The 24,767-nt window shown below is 49.9% G+C and overlaps 1 pseudogene; it reads left to right on the top strand.

The window, feature by feature from the left end:
- Window positions 1-487: 487 nt before the first annotated feature.
- Window positions 488-606, top strand: LOC118611585 (annotated as a pseudogene).
- The last annotated feature ends 24,161 nt before the right edge of the window (window positions 607-24,767 follow it).

Here is a 24,767-nt window from a genome sequence, read left to right as displayed (position 1 = left end):
AGAGGCGAATGTGTCTTCCTCACCAGACACTCCCTTGGTGCCCATGACCTCACCTGCTTACTGATCCTTGATCAAACAGTCTTAAATTGGATGTTATTCATTTGGGTCGCTGAGTGGTAGATTTAAGAAAACCGTTAAAATGATCAAAATAAACGGACCTTAAGAGAGGGTGGTTTTTTAATACTATGGGAAGGCGGCAGAGTGGAGAGGTTCAGACGGCCCAGTTTCAGACCTCCTGCTGCCTGCTATTCGTCCTGCCTTGACTAGATGCAGCCACCTCGAGCCTCAGTTTCCTTCTCTGTAGACTAGAGATAAGAGAGTACTTACCTCACACTGTTTAGATGGGAACGAAATGAAAGAAAACATGTTACATGCTTGTCAAAGATCTCCTGGAGATTACTTAGGTCAAGCAGCTCCACAGACGTTCAGCCTGCCACAGAGATGCTTCCGGAACACCTCTCCCCTTTGCTTCTCAAGAACAAATGCCGTTGACAGCCATGCGGCCCTGAACAAGCCCGATCCCATCTGATCTTGGAAGCTAAGCAGGGTCAGGCCTGGTGAGTACTTGGATGGGAGACCACCTAGGAAGACCAGGTGCTGTAGGCGTAAAAAAATAAAAAATAAGGGCTTGTAAGCTGACAAAGTCCTTGCAACCTTTGAGGTCAACCAAGGGTTGCCTCATCTGAAAAAACAAAAAAACAACAAACCAAAAAAATCAAGTTCCAGGAAACTCTGCATGGACCATCCCAGGCCCTTGACCAGTGCCAGGAGGGGCCCCGCCTGTCGACCAGGACCTCTGAAGGAAAGCGTCAAAAGGAGAAGGGCCTGAAGGAAAAGGAAATTTCGCTGGGCAGATTGCTCAGAGATAAAGACAGTCCGGGAAAACATTTCCTGGGAGTTAAAAGACAGAGCATGACGTTTTTGGTACCGGTGATGGTGACTCGATTTCTCTCTGTTGTCTTCACCTTGGGGACAGCTCCCCTCATCGACTTAAATACAGTTCACCAAAGTCAATTAAATATGCAAGAGGATAAGTAAGCATTTTAGGGGAAAGTAATGATTAGGACGCCTTAGAGCAGCCTAATGAACACATTGCTAAATGATCCTTCACCATGATTTTCTCCTAATAGCCATCAAGATCTTTGTAAACCCGCAACGCAACGCATAACATCTCGTTCCAAGATTTGCTTTAAAAAAAAAAAAAAAATCAGTGCATACCTAAGTTCTTTGTGTCAAAACTCATTTATTTTCACAATAACACAGACTGTCAAACCTGACATCCCACTAATGACATCCGGTGTATTTCCATATTATTCAGATATTTGCTTTCACGAAATGAGGACTCTGACTCGCCCCGCCCTGCCCGTCCGTCCTGCAGCCCACGTCTGTGCCTGAGCTCAGTTCCCACAGCCAGGGAGGGGTTCCCTGTGGCAACTAATTACGCCAGCCTTTATGCATATTCATGAGTGTGTGAGCAGCGAGGAGAAAGGGTTCCAGCCTGGACCTGGACGGGGAACCAGTGATAGAGAGTCGCAGAATGACTTTTGATAATTATCCATTTTTGACATCCCTCGGTGTATTCATTTTTCTATTGCCGCTGTAATGAATCACCACCGACTTTGTGGCTTAGAATACAGATTTATCGTCTTACACTCCTGGAAGTCAGAAATGTCACACGGGTCTCACTGGGTTGAAATTAAGGGGGCAGCAGAGCTCCAGGGGTGAATCAGTTTCTTTCCCTTATTGCAGCTTCTAGAAACCTCTCTCTGGTCCTTGCGCATACTTAGCCCCACATTTCAGAACCGGAAATGGGGCACCGAATCTTCCTTGCCTTCTGGCTCTGTCTGACCATGTTCTAGAAGAAGAGTCTCCACTTTTCAGGATGCGTGTCATTAGATCATGGCCCACCCGGATAAAGCCAGAGACTCTCCCCATCTCAAGGTCCTCAGCCTTCACTTCCCCCGCAAAGTCCCCTTTGCCACGTGAGGGCCAGGTTGACCAGCGACCCGTTCTGCAGTCGGGACGTGGGCTTCGTTAGTGGGGGTGGGCGGCATGGGGATGCTACTTCTGCCTCTCGCCCTCCATCTTTTACATCCGGTCTGCTTGAAGAGGCCAGAGAAAACCTGCAAGTCCTCCTGGGTAGTTACTCTCGTCTCTCTTACCGCTTTCCCTCCTAGATCTTTCGCTCCTTCCTTCTCATTTGCCTCCAGATCCTGTCGTTTATCCCCTCCGCCCACGCCCCACTCCACTTCCTCTGCCTCTCTCTGTCACTTCCTCCTTTTCAGTGTCCCTTATGATGGCAAAGACGGCATTCTCAGCAGCCTCTGTCCTTGGATCTGTGTGGCCTGTAATCTGCATCTCTTCCTTTAAAGTTAAACATGCCCCCCCACCCGCTTCATTTCAGCCTAACCATATGGATCACTCCCTAGGCGCCAGGCTCCCCGCAACGCGGGGACACTCAAGAGATGCAGGGGATGAAACGGGTGTCCCCCGAAGTCCCGTCCATCGCATGCCGATGAAACACCCTCAGGGTTCCGCTGATTGCAGACTCGGCACCTCCTCCTGCCCTCTGCACGTGCTGCACACTGGCAGCAGGATCCGGACCCGGCTTAAACTCAGTCAGACCCTTTCAGCCAGACAGACAAGTGTGTGGCGCCATGCTCTCTCACGGGAGACCCGTGACTTCCGGCTGTCTGTTTCTTACCACGTGAGAAGCCATTGATGGGCAGCGTCTAATGACATTACTTAAGAGAGGGCTGCAGTGCAGTGATATTCTAATTCTGTAATTTCTTTGCCATTTTTTTTCATTGGACCTCTTTTATAAAGTGATATTTCTTCTCGTTCAGTTGTCCAGTTAACATAAAAAAAAAAAGACAGGATAAATATTTAATTCTTTCCCTTTATTTAACAGTTTTCAAGATAATGAATTGGTTTCCTTTCAGCCTCTGAAGGTGATTTATTTTCCCCTTAAAGTCGGTGTGAACTCAGGGATTTAAAGATACTTAATGGATTAAATCCTTTGAAATCATGCCAGTTCTCCCCAGTGTTAACTTTCAAAATCAAAAGTTCTTGTCATCAAATGCCCCCTCCACTTCCTCCTGCCTCTGCTTGACGCCCTTCTGCCTGGATGATGGCGACTTCGTTCTGATTACCGTGTCAGCGAACCCTTCTTTTTTTAAAAAAAACCTTTTATTTTATTTTGACATTCAACATGTATGAAAAAAGCTCACCAGCTCCACAAGTCGTCACCAAACAAACACGGAGTTCTGTAAATGGAACCTGCCAGCCCCCAGAAGCCCCTTCAGCAAATGCCCACCCCACCTTCTCCCCTTCCCACTGGGGCGAATTCTGATGCCAGGGCTGGTTTTTGTCTTTCCACTTAACATCGTATCAGTAAAATTATGCAGTGTGTATCTCTCTCTCTCTCTCTCTCTCTCTCTGTGTTTGGCTCCTTTGGCTCAAGGTCCTTTCATGAGACGGGTCCATGTTCTGTGTGCATTGTGGTTTAGCATTCCGTGGTACAAGCTTACCCCGATTTCACTTCTCCATTCTTCTGTGGATGGGCGTGTAAGCTGTGGGCATCGTGAGTAATGCCGAGTGAATTTCATCATCCAGGTCTCTCGGTGTACCTGTGCACGTGGTCTCGTCAGGACTAGTTTTCGGATTTGAGTTTCCGGTTCATGGGGCGTGCGGGTCTTTGACGGTTGACAGCCAATTCCAGTTTTCCCTCCAGGCGAAGGGGGCCTGGCCCGTCTTTCATCTGGCCCCCGGGCCGGGCCACTCGGCAGTGGTTCCAGTCATTCATCTGCTTATTCCACCAGTGTCCACCGAGTGTCTGTCCCAGGCCGGGCTCTATGCTAGGAGCAGAGGAGTAAAATGATGACGGAGTCGGCTTCACATTCTCATGGACGAGCCTGCGTCCCAGACACGTCAGTGCTGAGAACACCCGGCAAGACACCCATCGCCTTATGCTAGGACCTCAAGGCAACCACGCAGGGCTGCCTGAGGTGCTGTCAGGTGACTCGTCTTCGTCCAGTGCGCCTGTGTCCTGTCTGCAGTTGAGGAAAGGCTGCACAGAGCAGCCTCTAGGGGCTTGTAATATTGTGCAGCCTGCAGATTCTTAAGAGAAGCTGAGCTCTGCGAGAGTGTTGCCCGCCATGTGGCAGGGTGCCGGCTCCCTGTTTCGCTGCTTAAAAATAATCTTGTGGATCTTGGCATGAGAGGAGGTGTTCCATGAGGGCTCAGCCGTGGGCAGCTGTTTGGGCAGAGGTCATCTTTCCTCCTGTTAGTCTTCAAGGGTGGAAGATGAGCTTTAATTACGTTCTGGAGCAAGTGAAAGCCTGAGTATTGTGCCTCACTTACTGTGACTGGGCATAAAATAGCGATCCCTATTCTATGAAGCAGTGGGGTTTTCTGGCTAAAATCCTCCCTTATAAAGAAAGAGAGTAGCATAAGAGAAGGGACTCTTTGCTCCTGTCCTCTCAGTTTTGAATAATATTATGTGAAGGTCTGACGCTTTGAGTTCCTGCAGCCTTTTTGTGACCATGAGGAGAAAGACAAGGAAATCCCAGAGCTGATGGCCCAGCGCCCTGACGTTGCCGTCACAGTCGGTCCTGCTCAGCTTGGCTCCACACCGGTAGTGTTCAAGGTGTTCTTGGTCAGGTATTCTGTTCCCTGAATCCAAAGGCCACCTAACATGTGTGCTTGACCGTGGGGTCCGACCGCCTAGTAGGGATTACACAGCCATCTGTGAACGTGATCAGGGTCTGAATGAGGAAGGCTCTCTTCGGGAGCAGAAAATGAGGAGGAAACAGCCATTGTGTGGTTCTTAGCATCTCCGACTAGTGACAGCGAGCCTGAGAGATTGCGGCTGTGTGTGTGTGTGTGTGCACAGGTGTTTCCTCAGTGTCTTAGCCAGTCACACCGTTCGTCATGGCCGATAACTCGAAAGGCACATATTGATGCTCTTATTGATTAACTCGAATATACGTGGGACAGGACGAAGGAGTCCCATGGATGAGACTGTTTCGTCTCCTTGCCTGAGGCATTCCCCAGATCGGCGCGATGATTTTTTTTGTCTTCCTCTAGTTTTAACTGTCCTCAGAGTGACCCCGCCTCGCCAGCTAGAAAGAGTTCTGAAGTCACAGCCCCTCACGACGGGCACCCTTACTAGGTTCCTGCCATTTGCAGCCTGGTGTGGCAGAGAGATAGTCTTGTCTGTTGGGGGCCAGGACATCTCGCTTCTTGGGGCCCCAGTCGGCCCCATGAAAAATAAGATGGAGGTGAGGAGGGGGGCAGTGTGGCATCTCTGTGATGTCTCGGGAGCTTGAGCATCCACATGCAGCCATGTCTGATTTTTCTCAGAGCGTCCTCACCGTGTGGGTTCCCTGCGAGAGTCTACACAACGTCACATGCAGTTACTCCTTAGTAACGACTTCCTGCATGATCGCTTTGTGGAGCTAAGAGGGGGCGACACTTTAAATGGATAAAGTGGGGTTGGTCCATGTAGCACTGCCTTCTCAAATGCATCCTGCCTCTGTTGTTATGGAGATGGGGCTGGCATCACTCCCTCCTCGCAGACTATGCAGCCTCAGGAAAGAAACTGGATTTCAGAGAACTCAGAGTCACAGATTAAGGGAGGGAATCCTTGCCCGGAGGGGGGGGGTCAGGTGCTCCTCACCTGTGCGCCTACAGGACAGTGCCTCCGACCCCACCTGCATACTTCCCTCCCTGCATCGAGGTGGGCACTGTGGCTTGACCATCGGCGGTCCCCGTGCCCACCTAAGACGTCGCGTTGACACACAGAACGTTTGAGCTTGTCTCCTTCCTCCCTCTCCTCTGCCCTTGTGCCCCCTCTGAAACCTGGTCTTTAACCAGTCTGGGAGTTCCAGTGTCTCTTTCGCCCTCTTTTTATTGAAAAGGTCAAATTCAGCGAATCTCTGCCTTCATTTCAATTGATGAAACCCCAAACCGGGGGCCAACACATGGCAGAGAGGTTTCGGGAAGCAAATGCCTACCCTCGATTTAAACTCAGGCTGGGTTAACACAACATTAGCTGGATGAAAATGCAAAAAAAAAAAAAAAAAAAAAAAAAAAAAAGTGCTTTAAAAGAGTCTATTTCAAAATGCCCAGACATTTGGTTCCATCGGATGCCGCCAGGGGGTGGAGAGAGTTTCCTGGGGGCTCAGATGTCTCCCCGCCTTTTGTTCAGACGAAGGTCATGGTTAGAGTCGCTCCTGGCCTTGTCTTCTCCGGTCTCTGACTCCCCACTCACCTTTTCTGAGACCCGCTTCCCTGCCCTTGCATCCTGTTTATTGCTTTTCCCTGGACCCTCTGCAGGTGTTGACATCTCTCTTAAAACCCAGAGGCCGCGAGCAGGATAAAGAACACTAACGAGGAAGGAGATAACATGGAGTCCATTAGGAGGGTTAGTTCCTGGGCCCTGCTATGCTGACGCATCGCAGCTTGCGAAGGCACGTCCTCGCATTCCGACCGAGGTCCCCTGTGCCCCACGCTGCCCTCCCCGCTGCCGCCACGGGCCTCCCTTTACGCAGTGCAGAGCTCTGTGGTTTGGCTGTGGCTCCCGATCGGGCTACCGTCCATTGCATTCGTTTGCTTCAGGGGGAGCTCTTTTATTTTAAAGATTTGCGTGGAATTTCATCTGTAAACTCTTCATTGCTTTATCTAGCTCAGGAGCAAAAACACTCAAAGAAGCCGGGTGTCCGGTGGGGTGGCCTGAGGACACAGCACGGGGGGTTGGGGGAGGGGTGATGAGGACTTTTTCGCTCTGTCCAGGCCGTAATGGTGTTTCACCCGTCCAGCCAGCAAATCCCCGTGGTCTCCATGACCTCGTGGCTGGTATGGAGCTGGCTGCATTTGGCACTTTCTTATTCCAATGTTGAATGAAAGCAGAAAGCCTGGCTTTCCACTATGACTAAGAGAAGGCCTGTGTGTGTGTGTGTGTGTGTGTGTGAGTCTGTGGCTGGGGCAGGGCGTGGCTTCATCTAATATTGTACAGTGTTCTCTGCTAAGTAAACCAAGACGCTGCTTGGAGAATGGAGACGCTGGACAAGGTGATGGCTTTTCTGAGTGGTTGTCTCGGGGACCGGGGAGCAGTCAGGTCAAGGATGAGCCGAGATCGAGCCTGGACTCAGGGTCAAAAGCCTCAGTCCTCGCCACTGCGTCCGGCCTCCTGCCAGCCGAGGGACCTACAGTCTTTCCATCTGCGTTTAAAGAAGGATTTTGCATGTGTATAGCTAAGGCTGTTGTAAGGATCAATCAAACAAGACAGTGGATGTCTCAAGGCTTTATGTATGACAACGGGTTTTATAGTAGGAGGCAAAGCTTACAGTATAGGTTCAAATTAGGGTTAGTGGCACATAGGAGAACAAAACTCATAAATCAAAAGGGCTTAAGGACAATACGGATGCTTCCTTCCCTCTCGTGCAAAAGATCAGAGGTATGCGCTTCTGGATGGTGGCAGCACCATGAAGTCACCAGCTTCCCGGGCTGCTTCCGGCTTGGCTGCATGTGGCCTTATTCTCATAACCCGGAGTGGCTGCTAGGGCTCCGGCCATCACGTCTCGGCTCCTGACGGCCAGCAGGTGGAAGGCAAGAAAGGATGGCGTGCGCACAGAACACGGCTGCTTGCAGCTTGTTGATGAGGAGTCACTCGCCGCATCTGCTGAGGGAGCTGCAGTGTGGATGGCTTTGTCTGAGCGGCACTGCGTCCAGCAGCAAGGAGGCGAGGGGGTGGGGGAAGCCAGCACTGTCTCCCCCAGACAGTATCTCGTTATGACCTAACGCGTGCCCTTCATCTGGGTCCTGCAGGTACCATTTCAGCTCTGTGGAGCGAAGCACTTGGCCCTATACTGAATTGGTGCCCTCATCCCTGAAACAAGGGGGGTTTAGGGCACCGGCATTTCCCACACTTCGGTGATGCCTGTAACACTTCCGTGGCGTGGCCAAGTTCAGGGTCTCGGCGTGTCCCCCCTCGCCGGTGCCAGCGCCTGCAGACCACCCACACAGTGTGTTTGGTGCGTGCTCTTCTAGTTGACTCTCTCTTTGAGCTTCTGTTTATTCTCCAAAGGAAACTTTATACCATTCCCATAATTGGAAAACTAGTATTACTTGCCATAAAGAGGAAGTAAGTATATAATAATAATAATAATAATAATAATAATAATAATAATAGAATAAAGCAAGAAAGTATTACTGCATGCTGACCACACCTTCCCCAGGCTCCGAGTTTGGGCCCGTTGACGAGAAGGGGCTGGAATGTTAGAGAACCAGCGTCACCAAACCTTCTGACCCAAATAAGAAGGACCAGAAACTGTCTCACTATCTACTTCAGTTACTCTGAACGTCACAGCACTGCCACCTGAAGTCATCTCACTTCCCGGTGTGACAGAGGCTGCACCCCTGGGGGGGGGGGCATCGTATTCTATGACTTCTGAGTTTCTTTCTCTTGTCTCCGAAGAGTGCTTTCGGAGACAGGCTGGTTCTTCGCTAGAGACACTGGGCCCAAATACTGCTGTGTAGCCGTGGCGTTTCCTGGGAGAACCAAGGTGTTTGGGGTCGTGCTGAGGGGCAGAGGCCTGGGTGATGCCTGAGGTGGCCCCACCGTGACATTTGCCGCTGTAAGAGGGCAGGTGAGGGCCTGAGCTTAGACCAGGGAGGTGTGGGAGGTCCATACTGACAGGGTGACCCGTTTCCATCGAGGTCACCGCCTAAAGGCAGGAAGTGGGCCCAGGTCCAAGGTCAGGGAGTGTCTCCTGAAGCCCGAGACCCTACCTTGCTGTTCGTGCTGCGGCGAGCGCCCTGCAGCCCCTGGACTGCCGCCCCACCCTCAGCGGCTGCCCGCATGGACGCGTGCAGACTCCCCCAACTTTGAGCAAATCTGAGTAAGGCGGGAGATGGCCAAAGGGAGCTGGCCGTTTCTCTCCCAGCGCGTGTCAGAGAGGCCCAGGTGCTGGAGAAAGAGGCTACGGAGAGTCTGCCGGGACAGCTTTCTTCATTCCCATCTTCTGTGGCTGAGATCTTCAGAACGATACTGGGGGAAATGGCTTGATATTTTATAAAAAGGTAGTTGTCAGGATCCCCACCAGATTCAGTAGGATACGGGAGTCTTGGAGCACTTGGGGAAGGCTGTCCGCTGCTGTTTACAACCTGAGCTGCCCACAAACTCAGGTCAGGCGGATGTGGGGATAGTGTGACTGGCTTAGCCGGGCCAAGGCCGACGGACAGGGCCTTAGCGGGCGATTCTTGCTGGGGTTCCATCAATGGGGGGCGATGTGGGAGGGGAGCTCGGGGTGGGTGGGTGTGCCTGTGGATGCTGTACTCATGAGGACCAGGACTGACGGGGTGACAGCAGGAGGGACAGGATGAGAGGTGGCCAGGTGAGGCTGTGGCTGAGGATACTGGCACATCAGGCGTGTGAGAAATGACGTCCCTGTGACGCTGAGGTGGGTCCCTGCGTGCAGGCGGGACCTGGATTTGGGAGCGTTCGTGTGGTGTGTGCAGAAGGGAAGAGAGAAATAGGGCAGGAGGAGGTGGCAGGCGGGGAGAGGGATGCAGCAGCAGCCGGGAGCTGCGTTCCCCCTCCCCAATCCCCATCCTCTCCCCCCGCCCCCCACTGTCTGCTCGGAGGAGCAATCTTTGAGCATTCTGCGAAGGGCTCAGAGCTGAGGCTGACACTGGGTCCCAGCCTGGGACAGGCTGGGTTCCACAGGGCTCCTCACTGTCACCTTTTCAGGCTTAACCCCACTGTGCGCCTCCTGGATCCCCAGGGAATGTAATGTGTGGCCTCAGCCACAGACCCTGCGCTTTCCTTCTGGGATGCCTCGTAATCAAAGACAACTGGGGAAAAGCACCTGCTCATACCTGGAAGGTCTGACCTGGTTTTACCATTCATTCATTCATTCGTTCATTCATTCCCACAAACGTTTGCTGTGCCAACCCGGCGTCAGCACTAAGAACACAGTGAAGGGGAAAGTTAATAGTCTTTACCCTCCAAAGCTCCTGTGATACTGGGAGACATCGACTCCCGAACCGATGATTAAAACCAAGTGAATAAGTGTAACCAGAGAGGCATAAAGTCTCAAGGGCGTTCAAGGGCAGGTTGGAGGAGGTAGGTTCGTCTGCCTGGCAGAACTGACCGAACCGAGGACCTACCTGGGGCGGGCGAGGGTCATCTGGGGGGAAAGAGAGGCTTGTCAAGGGAAAGACAAGTGCCTGACCACAAGGACAGGAAGTGTGTGGGGCCTTCCATGCGACTAAAGCTCCGAGCCCGACACGGGTGGGTGGGAGGTGAGATGCCGCGTCACACATGGGCCCAGCTTCCAGCAGGCACTGGGCGTCCTTCGGAGGAAGTTGGGCATCACCCAGGAAGTAGCTCAGCCATTCCCGCTGTGGCCCATAGCAGCGCCTCGGAGGGGGACAAAAGATGCCCGAGGGGGAACCACCCTGGGTCAAGTACACTTGAGAAAAGCAGGAGGCAGGAAACCAGGGAGGCCGTGTGCTGAAGAATGCTTGGCGACGTTGCCATGCTGCCGTCTGGGTCTCCAGGGGTGTAAATGCAGCGGGACCGAGGGCACCGCGCTGTCTGTGGGCTGCCTGGTGTTGCAGCCTTTTTGGGGAGTCGCTGCTGTGCGCTTTGGGGAGCCACGAAGCACTTTGAGCAGCATAGCGGCCCCGTCAGATTTTGGGAAGATCGCTTTGGTAGTTTGAACGAAGGACACACAAGAGGGGACTCAGGCAGGTGACAAGGACAGCATCACGTACCTGTCACATACCTCCGTGGCCAGACACAACGTCTCCTCTAGACAGCCTTCCCATCACTCTCTTTATGAGAAAACTCTCTACCACGTATGGACTCCTGGGGCAGTTTATTTGTTTGTCTTCTACAGACAATTGTATTAGTTCCCTTATTTCAGAATGAAATAATCGAGGGCAGGCCTTTCGCCTTCAGTAGATACGCTCCAAGTTCAGTCTAGTTTGTCTCGAGACCAGTGCAATTATAATAAGATGCAAAACTTGGCTTCTATGTAGCTGTGCGCCTCCACTCCCTGCTTTGTGCTGTTAGGGCCAAGGAAGCTGTATCTTTATCCATCTGTGTCCATCAACATAGGCACTTGCGATTATGACTATGTGGTTTTGTCTTAAGTCAGGTAGGAGAAAGAGTTATAAACGAAAATACGTTTCTGTTGTATGTTATATTTACTTATATGCAGGTGTATTTCGTTTGATTGACCTTTGCCTTATTGTGCGTTGCAGGGACTGTGTTTTCATCAACACCGAGGCAAGACTCTCTACTGGCAAAAAGATTTCGGCTTGCTGATGACTCAGACCACAGTAAGAATTTTATACTAACACTATTTTTTAATTAATGTATGTACATCGTTTTTTAAAGACACAATGCTGTCGCGTACTTGTATGCCCTGGGAAGCCAAAGATCTTGTGCGACTCACTTTACTGCGACATTCACTTTATCGTGATGGTCTGAAACCGAAACCTCATTATCTCCAAGCTATGTCTGTAGATGTATCTCATCTGGAGATAAAGAGTTATTTTCTAACGTCATTTCATTTCAATCTGAAGGATTTCTCGTAGGGCGGGTCTAGTAGTAATTTCAGGTTTGCGCTGTCTGGGAATGTCCTAATTCATTTCCGAAGGATAGATTTGCTAGATATGGAATAATTCACTGACAGTTTTTTTTTGTTTTTTTGTTCCCTGTTGGCACTTTGAATATGTCAGCCAATGTCTTCTGGTCTCCATGGCTGCTGATGACAAATTGCCTATTATTGTGGGTCCCTATAGGTGATTCTGTGCTCTCTTGTGCTTCAAGATTCTCCGCCTTTCACCAGTTTGACCATGATGTATCGACATTGCTGCTTTTTATAGTTGTGTTTGGTTATGCAGTAACTGTTATGAAATAGTTCTGCAGAGTCCGTATTCTTTAGCATTGGTGATCACCGAAGGCTCTACATGGCTTGCTTGGTGGTCAGCTAATGGTTGGACAGAGATTTCTTTAAATGCTTGGAGTCAGTAAATCTCTAAGTCGGGTCAATTACAAATAGCCTTGCAAGTGGAGGCTTCCAGGGAGCCACCAAACGGTCTGACCATACCGGTCACAGTGGTAACAGAGCATTGGGAATGAGGCTCTGAGAGAGATGACCCCCAGTTTGCTCCGTCTGATGGCTCCAGGGCTGTACGGGGAATGTGGGTCATCATTTTCCAAGTCTCCTACAGAATTGGAGCGTGGACAATGGAACTAAAGCAAGTTCAAAACTACAAAGCTCACTGTTCTCAGTGAGATTCAGCTGTTTTGTAAAAATTACATGCTTTTTCAGTTGCTGCAGGCCTTTGATTAATTTCTGGAGTTTTGAAACAAGTCGATACTGTCAATTTTTGTCAACGTTCACATGCCTTCTATGGAGAAGAGAATCTTTTGAAGTCTTCAATATCTGTACTGACTTCACTCATTAATTTTTAAAAAATAACTATTAAAACAGTTGTCACAATTAGTTGCCAAAAGAACATTGCGCTCTGCACTGTGACTTCTCAGATTCACGTCCAGGCTTTGGCGATTTGCTAACTTTGGCCTTTGGCAAATTACTTAATTTCTTTGTGTCTCAGCATTCTTTCGTGAACTGGGCATATTAATAATACTCACTTAATAGGTGAGTTGTGATCATATAAAGTAAATTGATATGCGAAGTGTTCTCACAAGGATGCTTAGCACAGAATGAGGGTGTGGCGAATCTTAGCTATTTCTCCCGTTCCATTGGCTTCTCACTACATTCCTGCCCTGTCGATAGGCCAATTTCTAACCTGATGTTAATAGAATTATTTACTGAAGTTGCAGAGGTAAGGCATGATCGATTTAACCAACCTCGTAGAGCTATTGCAAAGAATAGAAATGACATATGTAAAATTTTCAACTCGGACCGTGTAGGGGTTCATTAAGTGGGAACTGCTCCTATGAATTATGACTCTGGTACCTTCTCCATAGTGGTGAACCATACGTAACTCCTTGAATATTTCATTTAATTTTTTCATATGAATATGTGTGTTTGGGTTCAAGCGTATCTTATCACTGGCATGTGCGTATTGGTGAACATTTTTTTCTGTCGAATATCTGGGTTTTACCAGAGCCTGAAGACTCAGAGCAAGGGTTGGCTATGAGGGGTCTCTAGGCATCGTGTGGCTCCAGGGACAAGCAAGGTTATCTTGATTGGGAGGCGTGAGCACGTTCTGGAAGTTAGCGTCAGTTCTAAAGACCTTTGCAGGAGGAGAGAAGGGAAAAGTCTTTCAAAGCGCAGTGAACGGGGGGAAGGCAGCTGATCACGGGTGGCTTCCGCGGGACAGGCGGCCCGTGTGCGTGCCTGCCGTGCACCATGGCCAGTTTCATTGCCCATTTATAGTGTCGTCCATGGTGTTCTTGCGATACTTTTCTCTATTCCTGACGTTGCTATAAATCATGCTGTGTAATGAAATGCGGGGAGTTTCAAGGAGCGGTCGATTGCTGCGGAATGCAAAAGGGGCTGAGGATGCCCAGGGAGAAAATCGAGGAAAGCCCCGGGGAAAACTTCGGCGACCGAACGTCTCCGTATGTGCTAGAGACTTGTCCTCGCAAGTCAATTTAATTGCAGGTGAGAACAGATAGCACTTTTAGGATGAATCCACCAGGTGGCGCCATCGAAAACATTTCTTAAAGGCCCCTTTCTCCAATGAGGAGAATGTAGCAAACCTGCTGCTTTTAGAGGAGGAAATAATACTCGTTCTTTTATGGACGGAGAGAACGTGCGTGCTTGTTGTATTGTCCTCTGTACCGTGTGCGTGTTGTAGTTTAAAACAGCGAAAGACGCGTTTCTTAAGACACAACTTCAACTTGGCCTGATTTTGTAAGGAGTGAGTTTGAGCTAAGCATCCCGGATTTATGTATCTTCTGATTAATATCACGACGCTTTGTGTTTTCTTCTCTTTTCTTAGCCTAGGACTATAGAAGCCTATAATTCCAGTTTCCTTAACATCCCTGCCAAGAGGTGGGGGAGACTCGTTAGTGGCCCACCCCACCTCACCCCTCCCTGCAGCTGACCACGGGCTCCGACCCCTTCCCGCTGGTCCCTACCAGCCTCAAAGCCCTGAGATGCTCTTGTGGGGGAGAGAGGTCCCCACGGTTCTTAAACTCGTGCACCAGATGACAACACAGAATTTGGAATCTAAGCAGGCGGGGTTCCGGGCCCGTCTGCCTCTTCCTGACTCACTTCTTCTTTGAAGGCTGATCACAAGATTTAAAGACAATAACGAGGGCAAAGTGCTCAGCACACAGCCGGACACACACCACATGCAAGGAAAGAAAGGTTTTTAAATTTTTACATGTATCGAACTAATGTGTTTTTAACAGAAACCCCAAAGCAAAATTTTGTCTACCTGTGCTCCCCCTCCCCACCCACTGTTCCAAGAACCAGGAAAGAACTGAGATTTAGTATTAAATTCAGGGTTCCGAAGATGGGCCTTGCCTGTTAGCGACGAGATAGGCGGGCGTTTTCGACACTTCATTTGTTTGACGGTGTTCAGCACACTCTGTGGGGAGACCAGAGGTCTGTCCATGGAATGGTGCAGCAGAAAAGGGACCCGCATGTGTAAAGGAGGCTGATGGGTCAGGTGAGGAGCAGAGACAGGATGTACCGCTGAACAGTGATGCACAGAAGTTGATATTTCTTTCCTTGAAAGTGAGCCCGTGACGGTTGATTTCCTGGAGAGCTGAAGTGGATGGACTTTGCTAACCGAGCTGTTTGCCTCCTCATTTGGCACGGGGTCCTGCAGGGACCTGCTTCCTGAGCCAAAGACCCCCGTCTGAGGGACCTTGCCAGCCCTCCTGTGCTTTGCCTAGCTGCGAATTGGAGCAGGGCTGAAGGGTACTATTTGGAGGCCTGGCAGCTGTGAGCCCCTTACCCAGCCTGCCCCTGGAGCCTCAAGTTCAACTTCCAGGGGCTTGCAGAGCAGGGGGCCAGAAAACCAAATCCAACGGTCTGAGAGCCTGGGGGACAGGACAGGGAAGGTTCATTTGTAGGGACCAGGTAGGCTCGTGTCCACAGGCCCCCCCGGGCACAGGTCCCTGGTGGGGTTTGGCCTGTCCACACTTTCAAATATTTTCGGAGCCCGGCAGGTAACGAAAATACTCGCAGTGGCTGAGGGTCGGGCCTGGAGAGTGGGGACTTCTCGAACCGAGAGATGAGAACGGTGCTGGTCAGACGACACTCACCTGCAGGCCTGGCCGGCGATGCCTCCTTGGTCACGGTGCCGCTAGCACCTGCCAGCCGGGCGGCTCTGATGCCTCCTGCCTTGCGTCCTCCCCCTGATTCTCATATCCCTATGTCACGCGACTCCCTCCTTGCAGAGGCGGCGGCATTCCCAGGCCTCCCGTGGCTCTTGTGAGGGACCTCGCCCCCAGCTGCAGGGCACGAGGAGGCTGTCCAAGGCCAAGGCCTTTCAGATTGACACTGCTGGCTTGGGGCGTGTGCGCGCATGCGTGCGTGTGTGTAACGGTTGTGTCAGTTATTTACCCAGATTAGTCCAGGCGGTTGTGACAGGTGTCTCCTTGAGCAATAAAGGTGGTCAGATCAGGCCCGCCCCACCCCGTGCTCTCTGGCTCACGTCTCCGAGGACCGACTGTGTGGTGGCTGTTGCCTTGTGACAGTCACTCTGGGGCCCAGGGCCGGTCAGAAAACAGAAGATTCTCGCCTTCGAGTGAGGCGGATCCCGGTTTTATGGGGCCCGAATCTCAAGCAACTGGGGTCTGTTTGAGAATAAGAATACGAAATTAGGAATTAGTAAAATCAAGTGTGAAAGAATCTGTAGAACAGAAAATAAACCAGAAGTTACACAATTTTAAGGTTGCCAAAAACCGAACATCACAGAGTAATGTATTTTTTTATTTCACGTAGGTGAACACATGAATAGTCAATAAATCTATCAGAATAAACTCAGTCTTGTGAAAATTAAGGCCAACATGAAATAGTTTTTATGTCCATTGATTTATAAAAAATTAGAAATTTGATAAGATTGAACATTTGTAAAGAACAAGAACACATTACTGGTTGTTTGATTGTAAACTAACATAATTACTTTGAAAAACATTATCTTATGAACTTCAATTATCTACATACTTTGGAGAAACTCCTGTCTTTGGGAGTTAAAAAAGCATGTACAAGAATGTTTTTAGCAGCTTTTGCAGTAGCCAAAACAAGAACAAACTAAATGTTCATCGATAGGAAAGTGTATAAATAAAAGTAGAATACAGTCACTCAGTGGAATATTATACAGCCGTGAAAATGAACTTACCCAATGCTGCCTATGACCATGTAGTGATGAGTGAAAATGAATTTCTCAGAACTTCAGAGCCAGTAATGGAAGATAATGCCACTTTTATCGAGCTAAAGACCAGACAGAAGCTAAACAGCATACTGTTTAGGAATAATACCTACACATCTGGTAAAATTATTTTTTAAAAAAAGCGAGAGGAGACTAAATACGAACTCAGGAAGTGGCTCCCTCTGGAGCAGAGGCACAGGGATGGGGGGGTGGGCCACCTGAATTGGTCATAATATTTTCTGAATTTGAGTGATGGAGTCAGGGATGCTTGTGTCACGATTATGCTTCTTAACTCCGGTACATATAGGATACATACATGGTATCTGCGTGTATACTGTCAAGTGTCACATACACGAAACAGCCACGCTCTCCATGCACCCTCTCCTGACACAGAATGACATTTCCTGTAAATATTAACTAATTAAAAAAAAAAAAAAACAATTAGATACTGCGAAGCGCTTTAGGAGGAGGGAACCCCAAGTGTCAATGTCTGCCCTTCCCTGGCCACACGTGTGTGATGGCAAAGGCGGGGCGCTGTGGCTTGGGGTGCTGAAAGGAGGGTGCCCCACTATTCGGGTGCAGACTTTCCTCCACTCACTGCTCCCTCATGCTCTGCCTGACTCTGCTGTGATCATTTCCCTGAGCCCTGGGTTTCTTTGCTTCCATTTTTCCAGAACGATCTCTTAGACTTTGCAGGAGTTGGAGAGCAGCGGTTGCTGGTTGGGGTGTGCGAGGGAACCTGGGGGCCAGAGCCCCTCCATTTCAGGGTCAGAGAGGCATTTGAGGAGCTCTGTCCTCTAGGCTCGGTCCAGGTTAGGAGCTCAGAGTAACTCGGCGTACTGGAATTTGCCTTTTCTTTTAAATAAATGGAATGAAAGAAAGAAGTTCGGGTCAGCTGGGTCATCCTGGAGGCTGAGTTCCGTGTGGGGCTGAGGAGAGTGAGCCCTTGGCCTTTCTGTTTGGGGGCTGGCGGGCACAGCCCTTCCCATGGTGACCGCCTGCTGCCGCGGAACCGTTTCTGAAGAAGCCCGAGACTCGTGGTTTTGATCGCCACCTCTGCCATGTTCAACTTCAACCACTTCTCCTTCCTTCATCCCCTTCCCCTTCCTCCGGCTTTAAACCGTAACATGCTAATCGTCAGTTTTAGATTTGTGATCTGGTTTCTCAGGGAGCAGACAGGACGCGCTGATCAAAAGGATTACTTTTTGTACTTTATAGACCAATTTATATTTTTCGGGGTAGAACGGATTCATTGAATCTGTCTTGGAAGAGTAAATTATTTTATTCGTTTACATCGCAAGCGGTGACACGCAGGTTCTCATGACAGTGGCACCCAGTCAAGTGGAACCTTTAGCTTGTGGCTGTTACCTCCTTGGGTACCACGCGTACGTACGATGGAAGCTTGCGGCGCTGCAGACCAACGCAGAGCTTGAGTTAATTTAGAAAAACATCACGCGTAACCTGCCCTTTCTTTCCCGAACTCCAAACAAGGAAACGTCCATGTCATTTTAGTGCTAGAATAATGAAACCACCAGCCAAGAGGCGCTGGTCATTCAGGACTATTGAAGACAAGCAACGTAGCAGAGCGTCTGACTACATTCGTGTGTTTTTTTTTAAGCTTATATTTTAAAATTGAACATCACTCAAGTGAATTGTTTTAAAATAATTATTTTTGTAATAGGTGATGAAAGTACCGGAATGCCAAAATGGAATGTGGGATTGTCACCGCCATGGGCAGGTTATAAATGCATACCTGTCACATCCTTTTTGGGTCCTACGTCCAAGCACCTGTGCCGTGTCCCCTGTGACTGTCATCCTCCGCCCTCAGTGCCACTGTCTCCATACCCGGTTTGGAAAAAGGGGCATCTAATTAAGATCACATTTGCACTTGAAATCTCTCTGCCCAGGGGGGAAAGATAATATTGTCACTCAGCGTTTGGGGTGGATGACGGCCTTCAATGCTTTTCTCCAGAGGCGACACACTTGGACCAGGGCCCTGTCTAAATGTGTGGACGCAGCGGCACCTTTGATGAGAGGATGGCTGGGCGTGGTCCTGGGCAGTCAGCAGCAGGGTCACCTGAGTTTCTTATTACCCTTTCCGCTCTCTTTAGAAGACAGTTCACAAGACCAGATGTACTGCCCACAGAAAACCTGAGATGTCACCTTTATCAGGTGGTACTTTACATACAGTAAAATCCAGTCCTTGTTGGTGTTCAATTCTGTGCATCTGTGCATTCTGACAGATGGGTACAGTTGATAAGTCAACCACGTCCCCCCTCCCAAAATGATCCCTCTTGTCCCTTTGTAGCCAATGCCTTTCTCTCCTCCCCAGTCCCCAGTAGCCACCTACCTGTTTCCTGTCCCTATAGTTTCACCTTTTCCAAAATGATGTATAAATGTCATTGTATGGTATGTAGCCTTTTGCTGCTGGCTGCTTTTACTCAGCATAATGCCCTTGTGACTCATCCATGTTGTTCTTGTATCATAAGTTCCCTTTTCCTTCCTTCCTTCCTTCCTTCCTTCCTTCCTTCCTGCCTGCCTGCTTGCTTTCTTACTTTTTCTTTCTTTCTTCCTTTCCCTCCCTCCTTTCTTTCTCTCTTTCTTTCTTTCTTTTTTTTTATTATTTCATTGTATGAATATACCACAGTTTATCCATTCACCAATTCAGAGACGTTTCGATCTTTTTTAACTTCGGCGATTCTGAATCAAGCTTCTGTGAACATCAGCATGCAGGTGTTTGGTTGTATGTTTCCATTTCTCTAGAGCAAATATCTAGGAATGAGATCACCCGGTCATGTGATCGGTGTATGCTTACTTTTATAGGAAGACCTTTTTTAAAGTAGAGGTACCATTTTGCCGGTCTGTCAGCATTAGGTATTGTACAAGAGCGTTCTGGTTGCTCCACATGCTCACCAGCTCTAGGTATTACCACTAAAAAAAATTAGCCATTCTAATAAGTATGTAACGGTATCTCATTGTGGTTTAATTTGCATTTCCCTAATGACATCAAAGATATTTTATATGCTTATTTGCCAAATATATCTTCTCTTTGGAGACTTTGTTTAAATGGTATTTTTTGTGGGGGGCATTAAAAAATTGTTTTTGTTTTATTTTCCTATTATCGAGTTTTAGAGGTCTTTGTACATTTTGGATGTGGGTCCTTTCTTAGATGTGTGTTTTACAAATATGATCTCCCAGTCTGTGCCTTCTCGGATATATATTTTTTAATTATTTTAATTTCAATGTTCACAATTAGTAATGCATGCCCATAGTTCGAAAGGTTCGAGAGAATATAGAGTGAAAAATAAGTTTCCTTCTCATGAATTCTAGCAATTGGATTTCTCTTTCCAGAAGCGAAATCACTGTGCCCGAGTTTTTGGAGGGAGGGAAGGGAAGAAAGTATTCTCTAGAAAATATTCTCCTCAATTACAAAAATGTGAATAAATAGTCTTTTTTTTTTTTTTTTTGCCTCAATACATGACAGTATCTGACCCGTGCTGTCCTGTCCTGTGCTTCTCATTTAACGGGTCATCTTAGCAGTCTGGCCATCTCATGATGTGCAGAGAGACCTTATTTTTAATGGCTGTATAGTTTTCCACTGTGCGTCTGTGCCGTAATTTCTATAATTTGCCCCCTATTGGTTTCTGGTCTTTAGCTATTACAAACAATGCAGCAATGAATGTCAGTCACAGCTGCCATTGGAATTACTGAATTGCAGGATGCACGCATTTTAAGTGTCGGAAGTTATTGTTTAATTTCCATTGGGGGGTTGAACCAAAGTAAACTTGCACCTGCGATGCATGAGACTGCCTGTTTCGCCACATCTTTCTCAGCATATGTTTTAAATTTTTAAAAATTTTTATGACTTTATAGTGAAAATGTTATAGCTTTTAATATGATTTCTCTTATTATTAATGAGATAAGCAATATCCATTGTAGTTCCTTGTTTGTGAGCTGTTTACACATCCCATCCATGTTAGTTTGGGTTTTTACTCCTTATGGATTTATTGTTATTGGCAGATTATGGAAATTAGTAATTCTTATTATAAATGAAAAAAAAATGTGTTCCTAGTTGTTTTTCTGGTGACTTCACTTATAGTGTGAAAGGTGGCCTTTCTTTCATCCTTGAAGAAAGTGCTCATTTAAAAAAAGTTGGCTCATGTGTGTAAAGCAATCAGTAGAGACCACTAAGGTGGAGCAGAGTGATTTCCGCATGCCGTTGTCACAAGTAATGCGTGGTGGGCCACAGGGCGGGCAAGCCCGAGGCTGAGTTCCCGCTTGAGCATCAGAGGAGTTTGAAGATCTCACACGGAGTGACTTTCTCTGGGGCCTGTGCTGGAGTTATAGAAATTATGACTGGGGGAAGCTGGTTGAGGTCGCAGTGGCTCCCCGCGGGACCCCGGGGGCTGCAGTTCTGTAGTGGGCACGCTCGGCGAGGTGGCAGATGCCACGTGGCGTCTCACCGCGCAGAGCCCGTCCGTGCAGGTGGCTGCGTGGAGGTGACACTCACGTGCAGCTTCTGGCGGCGGCCGTGGTGACTCATGTCTGAGAAGCGGGGGGCATCGTGTGGGTCGGGGGGACCCGCGCCGTACACCTGCCGACCCCGAAAGCAGATGGCATCTTGTCTGTGTTCCCCAGTCCCCCTCAGTCTTGGGCTGAAGGGCGAAGATGTGCGACGCCCCCCGGACGCGGGCAGAGGCCCCTGCAGGGTGCGCAGGCTCCTGGGTCCGGGTGGGAGACCCGGCCCCGCCTCTCACGGGCGGCACCTGCAGCGCACTGGGTGGCCCTGGTGGCTGTGCTGGAGCTCGTGGTCACGTGGGTTACAGTCCCCAAGACCTACAGACAGCAGGAGCTTCCCATTTCCCTCCTGGGGGGCCCCCTCCCCCAACCGCTTCTCGTTCATGGATGATTTTGCCCCTCGACAGAAGGAGGCCCATGGGCTTCTGACCATCGGAAATCAGGCGTGGAATGCTGGGTGCTTACTCTGCGGGTTCCTGCCCAGCCACCCACTTCCCTTTCTCTTCTCGGAGGCAGGGTGGTTTTACGGCTGGCCACGTGGGCTTGTGGCCGGCGCTTCACAAGGTGGTTACCGCCGCATGCTCTACCCACGCCTCACTTGGAGAGATGAAAGTCAGTTTCAGGAGGCCTTATCCCTAAGGCAGAGCCTAACAAGGATGAATCGCATAGGAAAATATCCAGCTTGGCGGGAAGTCTGTCGTTTCCACTTCTGCAGATTCCCTCGTGTCTGCATATTTCTATATGTCATCCAGTTCTGAACCCCTGAGCTGCCCAGGCCCCAAGTACATATATCAGGAATAACATCCAGGGGCCGCTCAGCACCCCTCGCCTTCTGTGTGACTCTTACTTTCTGGAACCCCCGCTGCTCACGGGACTCGGGCCTGGCAGGTGCGCAGTGGGTCGCATTTTCCTTTTCTGAAACATCCCACTTAACATAAGGTGTCCCCTTGTCCGTTCTGGGGCCTGACAGGCCGGCATGTCTGTGTCAGTGGCCGTCGGGGTCCCCGGCAGCGTGGCGGGAGAAGTTCCAGCTTTTGCTGAGGAGTAGACACAGCTCTGAACCCGATGCCGGAAGCCGTGGCACCGTCCGGGTTAATGACCTTGGACACAGCACGTAACCTTTCCCGGCCTCCCTGTTTTCCCCTGTTAGTTGGACATCATAGGGTCCCTGGGGGAAATGAAGAGACAGCCCTTGAAAGAGGACGAGGCACCGTGCCTGCCCCGTGCGGATACTAAATGACTGTCAGGCGCCTCCCTGTTTATGTAACCTCCGTGGCCTCTGTTACAGCACGTATTTATTGGGCAGAGTCATTTTGCCCAACAGACTTCTCAGAGGCACGATGAGAGCCCAGCGAAGTTTCTGAGTGCTTTGTAGGGGCCGCTCAGCATCCCTCGCCTTCTGTGTGACTCTCACTTTCTAGAACCCCCGCCACTCACGGAACCCGGGCCTGGAGGTGCACAGTGGCTGCCACCGTGTGTCGGTTGACGATGGAGCCTGCTTCTTTCCAAATTCCTCTCGGTGGCCGAGAGGCTGTTGGCTGCATGGTCTGGATTGTGAGGACCTTGTCCAGGATGGGCTCGCTCTGGGCTGGGTCTCCTGGATTCTCCTTTGTGAGTCAAAGAAGAAGGTGAAGAAAAACGATCCATCCACAAACACCGTGGCTTCGCTGTCAGCATCATCATATTCTGAGGTGTGTGTGGGGGGGTGCCCGGGGATCGGCCCCACCTTTCCGTCTCCCTGGGTGACACCCAGAGCTCTTCATGGGTCAAAAAACATCAGGTTCCGAGAAGCAGGAACGGAAGCTTCCAGTAGCAGACTAGTCACCATTGAAGAAACAAAGCTTCCCAGTGCCATTTATCCAAAGCATGGGACCTGGGGTCCTGCTGGGGGGGCGGCACCCCCAGAGGGGCTTCTCCTGAGCGAAGGTTCTGGGTCCCCGAGGACGGAGCCTTCCACACCTACGTACGCAGCAGACCACCGTGTGGTCAAGTTTGACAAAGTTGTTCCCGCACCGGCCGCCTGCATTCTGATTTCAATCTACAGAGAACGGAAGGCGTCGCAGAGCCGAGAAATGGTTCCGTACCCCATGAAATCGAATTACAGCTGATATCAGAAAGTGACGCGGAGCGGGAGAACATGAGAAACGAAATGCAGGGCAGAGATTTTTGTCGCCTGGATCAGAGGCAGGCGGGCAATCCATGCTTCTTCCTGAGGGGCCACGCTCCAGATGAAGTCGGTGCTTGCCGGCGTGTGAGCTTTCTTGTTGGCGCGCTCTGATGTGTGAGATGCGGCAGGCCCCAAGGGTGAGCGTGAGAGCAGAAATAATAATTATTTTTTGCAGCCATGTCTTCTCGAGCTTCAAAGACAGGGGCCTCTCTCCTCGCACGCACGTGCAAACATCAGTTTGGGAGCCGAGAAAGGTAATTTTCACATGCAAATGCAGATGAGCTGAGGCGAGCGGAAGGGACGGGCGAGCAGACTGCTAAAGAGACATCGGCCTCCTCCTGGACCCACACAAAGGAGCAGGGGCTGGAGGGAAGCAACAGTCCCTGGGAGGGAGAGAGGGAGAAGCCCAACGAGTGTCTCTGCTCGCACGCTTCGAACACGTCTCTGCTGCTGTGGCTGTCTCTGTTGTCAGAGTCACCTCGGCAAGAAGAAAGGCCATCGACTGCGGTGAGGAGAAGCATGTGGGCGTGGAGTCCCGTGTGACCGCGGAGCCGCCTCCTCCACCTCCTGGCGATGTGGCCTCGTCCCAGGGTGCCATCAGGATAAACAGGAGGTACACTGAGAGGTCCCCCGGGGTTCCCAGTAAACCACAGGCCACAAACCCAGAGGAGAAACAGCAAATACCACTGCATTTCAAAAGCAACAACAACAACAAAAACCCCTGTGATCTTTGCGCTAATCCCTCCTCCATGCATCTTTTAAGGCTCTCCTTCCCCAAGTGGCACCACGACTCCGGAACCCATTATTAGCACAGAGCTGTCTGCCACCAGCTCTGCAGAGCATGCCTGGCCCAGCGCCTCTTCCACTCCAAGTCGCCCTCGGAGCACTGGCGCCTGTCCAGGGTGCCTAGGCCCTGTGTGCCCAGAGGAACGCCCAGCCATTCTTTTTTTTAGCCCGTGCTGTTTATAAACCAAATGATCTCTCCCTCTCCCCTCCCCCTTGCACCAGTTTCCAGAAACTTCTCCTTCTGGTAAGGACACTGCTATTTCCGAATGCCCCAAACTCCCTTGGGGACACATCCCAGGCCACCCACCACAAAGTGCTGCCTGTGCCCTCCTCAGTTCCTCCTGGGAGATATGACCTTAGCCTGGTTGTCCGCTGAGTCAGGAGAGTGACAGGAATGGCAAGAAACATTTAAGCCTCGCCATCGTTAGCAGTTTACCATGACTTCACTCGTCTTCCCGCAGTGTGACGAGACCTGGTCACACACATCACTGGATACTGTCCCTCCCTTCCCTCCCCCACCACTGGTAGTTAAAAAGTTACCCCCAGCCCCACCCGCTCAACTCTGTGATTCTCTGCGTCTGTAAAGAAGGAAGATCATTACATTGCTATTTCGACCTCCTGAACCTTTGTCCCCTCTGCTATGGGGGGGGGGCCGGGGGGGACAATTGCTTTGCATCTGCATAAGTTTTGGTATTGCCCTTTTGCATGGATTAACACAGAGAGGATTTAAAGTGTGCATTTCACCAAAATGTCATGGCAAGATTAGGAGGGGCTGTTGAGAAATATTCACTCTGCAACATTTCCCACATCTTCTGCATGTGGTTGGCCCAAAAATAGCCAAGAGGATTTCTCTAGAATATGGAAAACTCTGACCACAGCAGAAGGAACAGAAATTGCATGAGAAAATCTCTAATCCCTG

Source organism: Rousettus aegyptiacus, unplaced genomic scaffold (assembly GCF_014176215.1).
Source record: "Rousettus aegyptiacus isolate mRouAeg1 unplaced genomic scaffold, mRouAeg1.p scaffold_m13_p_14, whole genome shotgun sequence".
Taxonomy (NCBI): Eukaryota; Metazoa; Chordata; class Mammalia; order Chiroptera; family Pteropodidae; genus Rousettus; species Rousettus aegyptiacus.
Note: the sequence above shows the minus strand (reverse complement) of the source record. Positions and strands in the feature narration are given on the sequence as shown.